General features: G+C 36.9%; 1 protein-coding gene across 1 annotated transcript in view; it reads left to right on the top strand.

Annotated features, from left to right (window-relative positions):
- The first annotated feature begins 792 nt into the window (after positions 1–792).
- Positions 793–4,782, top strand: part of PAPD4 (PAP associated domain containing 4) — a 43,876-nt gene continuing 39,886 nt past the window's right edge. Inside the window, exons 1-2 of the mRNA XM_012721761.1 lie at positions 793–1,112; positions 1,353–1,417. The gene's annotated coding sequence lies outside the window, so the exon portion shown is untranslated. The remainder of the gene's footprint in view (positions 1,113–1,352; positions 1,418–4,782) is intronic.

Below are 4,782 nucleotides of genomic sequence, written 5' to 3'. Positions count from 1 at the left end.
AATATGTCGCATACAGCTAAAGCAGTACTTGTCCCATATTATAAAACAAGAACTCAAATAATTATGTTTCTAGGTTAAGAAATTGGAAAAACTTTAAAATTAAAAAGGAAATCATAAACATGAACAGAAATCAAAGATATAGAAAACAAAAATGAAGTAAAACTAGTTTTGTGATTTGAAATTGTAAAGCTGATAGGCAAATTGAGCAGAAAAAAGAAAGATGAAACTACTCATTTCGGGAATGAGGGATGAGATTCTGTATGTAGTAAAAGGACAATAAAGGAATATTAACAGTTTTCTATCAGTCAACTAAACATTTTAGGTACTTTCACAACTATTAAAAGCTCACTTAAGTAGAAATATTAAATATTTGAATTAGTGGTAACTAGTATGGTCAGGGCCGCTGAGTCTGGGTCTAAGAGAACAACAAATAAAAGTTAACATTGATCCGTGGACAAGAGTGAGGCACAGGAAAGTGAGTCTGGAATAGCTTCCTTAGCTTAGTCACCCGGTGAAAAACGAAGAATGGGAAAATATGTTTTTCGGAACAAGAGCGGCTGCACATGTATGTACTCCGACACAGCCCTTGGCGCCGGACCTCCGTGCATTGCCTAAACCCGCTATTCCAGCAGGCTCCCAACCCTTTCCTTACTGTGCTCAGAAAAGCCAAACCCGCAACCCAGCAGTCGCGCGCCTGCGCATTCTAGCAAAGCGCTCTCAGGAGGGGGCGTGGCGGCTGCCGGAAGTGTGACCTCTTGCTCCCTACTGGTGGTTTCCATCCGGGTCACGTCGCTGCTTCCAGTGTTTCAGACTGGGTTTTCTACGCCTCTTTTTGGGCGAGTTTTTGGTCTTCCGCCCCTTACCACCGCCCCCAACTTCCCATACCCTTGCTGGCCCTGCCTTTTCTAGTTTGGTTCCTCCCCCAACGTCGAGCCCGGGAGTTAGATCTCAGTCCGCATCCGGATCCGGGCCTAGCTGTTCCTCGGGCCACTCTCTCCTTTGACTCGGGCGGAAGCTACGACCCTGTGCGCGCGGCCGTCGCCGCTCCGGTCTCGGCGCTCCTAAGCGGGCGGTGCCGGTCGTCTCTCCTTAGCTCTTCCCCAACGACACTTGTGAGTTAGCGGGCCTAGGAAAGGGACACAACTATGTAGGCCCAGGGCGGGGGCGGGGCGCGGGGAACTTTTCTGAACTGTAGTGATGGGCGGGCGGGGGGGGGGCGGTGTTCGGCTAATAGCTCTTAACAAATCCCAGATTTATGGGCGGCCCCCAGGCTGCCGTACTTTTTTGAAGAATCTTAGGACAGTTTCCTTTTTACGCTCGTTTTGCGTCCTTATAATCCATCCTCTGCCTAGGGCCAAAAGAGGAAGATTGTTTTGGGACCCCTGCATGGTGTTTCAAAGGGTGGTGAAGAACTAAGGTAAATATATAGGTTAATACTTTAAAATGTAAGGCTTTTTAGTAAAATGGTTATGAAATAGCCCCAGTCCTTCACTTTGCAGTAAAATGCACAGATTACAACTCTTCTCAGATTGTTGTATACCCTTTTCCCGTTTATTTAGCCTTTGTAGATTACTCTTCATGGGCCAGAACATGAAGGACTTATGTATCTCACAACCTTGGGTTATCCAGGTTCCCTGTTTTGTTTGATCTTTCTCAGCTCTTTGCTTATAAACGGCCATTGTTTATTTTGACTGAACAGAAAAGAGAGGAAGTGTAAAACATAAGCTATTGGCAACTTGTTAATAGATGTGTGGTACATGATTTTTGTGAGGAAGAGAGCATCATAACTGACTACTAAGTCTGTGTTTGTGTTACTGGTAACATACTGTTTTTATAAATGCCATCACATTCATTGTATACTATATTCGTACAAGGCTTTAAGCTTGTACGAATTAAGCACTAAAAGGTTCATAATAGATACTGATCAGTAGCCAGTGATAATAACAATACTTTGTTGAACAGCCCCAGTTATGTTTCACATAGAAATATGCTGTAACAGATTCCATGTAAAATGGGCCATTTATCAATTATTTTAAAAATGTTCATTTGCTACCACTTAACTGAATATTTTTTAACTTTTGAATTGAAACTGATTCTTAATTAAAGGAATACCTTTTTAAAAACTTGTATATACTTTTGACAGCTGGTGTCCAGAGTTTACCAGTTGCCCTTTTTGATTTGTGGGGAAAGGAAGTGGGTTTTGGGGGATAGTAGGCATTTGGGCAAAGTGGTCAGATAATATGAGTTAGCATATTCTACTTTGAGTGTGCTTTATTTGTAGAGTAAAAGTCAAGTTTAGGACAGAAATTCCAGCTTCTAGGTTATAGGACCAAACACTATATTCCTCGGAACTACATCTTAAACTATTACTTACAGTTTTTTCTCTTGCATGATTATTAATAAATAAGTCCATGTAGTTTCCCATTGGATTAACCTGACCAAGAAACAGTTCTTAAGATTCTTTCCTTAAGGCAAGAACTAATGTAACAGTTTCAAAACAGTTCAAAATTCACCTCAGTTACTCAATGCTAATGTAAAGTACTGAGAAATTGATAACTTTTAAGGTAAGAAAAGCAGGCTACCCCCAATCGCTGAATTTTGTTATTAGATTTCTCACCCCTGGTGCTGCAGTTAATTTGGACTAATATTTTGTACAGATAATTCTGTAACTAGTAAAGAAGCCTTTAATTCAGAATATAAAGAGAAGTTTAAAATTTTGTGGAAGTCATCTTAGTCTGGTAGGGTAATAGTTTCGCACAATATTCTCTGAAACTACATATTCTGTTTTAAAAAGTCTCTCATCTTGTTTGTGATAGATTATTTTGATGTCATTTTTATCTTCCGAGCTAATGTTGAAATGTATTAGGAAAAATATTAGTAAGAGAAATTAAAATGTATGGGCTTTTGGTTTACTTCCATGTTTTTAGATAAGCGTTTATTTTGAACTTAGGGATAGCCTGACTTAAATATGTCTTCCTTAAAGTAAACTTTCACTAGGACTTATTGTAGACTGTTAGACCTCAACTATTTTGTCATTTAGCTTTGTAGAACACTTTCGGAACAGAAGACCTCTTTTGACTTGTTCTTAGTTTGGATCTGTGTAGTGGGATAGAAATGAAGTCTGAACTATTATGTCATTTGAGCCTTTAAATTTGAATGGATGTGTTTAGGATCATATTTGGACGCAGAACATAAGCACAAGCATATTATTTACCAATATAAAGACAGTGTGTAGAATCTTAATTAAATCTGAAAATAGTTTAATCCAATTTAATTTTCTGAATACATTTCTTCCCTTGTTCAGATCTATAGTATTTTGTACAGATCATTTTGTATTTCAACAAAATGAAACATCAAGCAATATTCATTATAATGAATTCCAATTAATATATTTAATGTCATTTAATGTAATATTTAATGTTTTCTCATAAATGCTATGCAATGGAAGTTATGTTTTTGGAGAGTTGGTTCAGGGAAACAAAGTGAAGACAACTAAAAAGAATGTGAATTTAGGCAAAGGTTAGAACCAGGTATTGGCTGCCAGTCTTTAATTTGGCATTCTATAATTGTTAAGTGTACTTTTAATAAAAGAATGCTTCAGAATCCTGCTTGTTTAAAAATAATTCATCCATTTTGTCAGATAGTGTAAATTCTTTAATATAAATCTGCTTTAAAGAAAATTGGCATAAGAGGTAAAGACTTGCTGAAGAAAATTAGTAAACTTAGTTTTGGAAGTTACACTTTGTCTATAGTCTGAATTAGATTTCAGGTTCTTGGGATGAGATCTGATGATGGCCAGAGACAATTCTTAGTCTGTTGTGAATCTTATTTTTGTGGTCAACCTAGGGAATTTTAATTGTACAGAATTGAAGGGGAAAAATAAAAAAGCAGCAAGGGACAATGTATGTGTGTGATTTGTTTCTTCCCAGATCTTCCTCTTGTGTTGTCTCCAGCTTCAGTTTACCCACCATCTGTTCTCAATCTCCAGAGGCAATTACAATTTTTTTTTGCCATGTCTTTTCTGCTCAAGGTATTATTTTTCTCTGTTCCAAAACCCAAAAATTTTGTATAGCTCATTTTTTGGATTGATACCCTCTTTCATTATAAATTATGATGTATATAAGTAAGTAAATATATAGCATACTATAATAATGCATGTAACCTATAAATGCAATATGTGGTAAATGACGTATAATGAATATATTATGATTTCTTATATGTCACAATAATCACTTTATATTATGAGAACCAAGTAGGTAACTTTCTGTATTTCTTTTTGAGTGTTTTTTTTTTTTCTTGTTACTTTATTAAGTTTAGAAAATTACTTTAGTAATTTTTAAATTTTTTAACTTACTGTTTTGTTTTTATAATTCTGCTCTGTTAGCACAACTCTGCTCTGTGGTCAAGTGCAATTTGGCCAATTCTCCTCTTTCTCTCCTTATTTTATTTGAAACCTGTCTTGCTCTATTTTGAACTCACCACCATCCTGGAAAATTCCTATTTAATTGGATTCATGAGAAAATGATAAATATTAAATGACATTCAGTACATTAATTCATTATAATGAATATTTATGTTTCATTTTGTTGAAATATAGATACATTCTGTGTCAGTCTCTTAAATTACAGGTTTTCTTTTTTTTTTACAGATTTATTTATTTGTACATACAGAACTGGGGTACAGGCCAGAGGCTCAGGGGCGGCGAGAGGCTTCAACAGAGACAGAGTGGGGAGCAGAACAGGCAGATTGACGAAGTACACTGCTGAGGGGAGCAGCGGGCGC

This window comes from Condylura cristata, unplaced genomic scaffold, assembly GCF_000260355.1.
Source record: "Condylura cristata isolate star-nosed mole 26May11 unplaced genomic scaffold, ConCri1.0 scaffold00007, whole genome shotgun sequence".
Classification (NCBI taxonomy): domain Eukaryota; kingdom Metazoa; phylum Chordata; class Mammalia; order Eulipotyphla; family Talpidae; genus Condylura; species Condylura cristata.
This window is presented reverse-complemented; position numbering and strand designations above follow the sequence as displayed.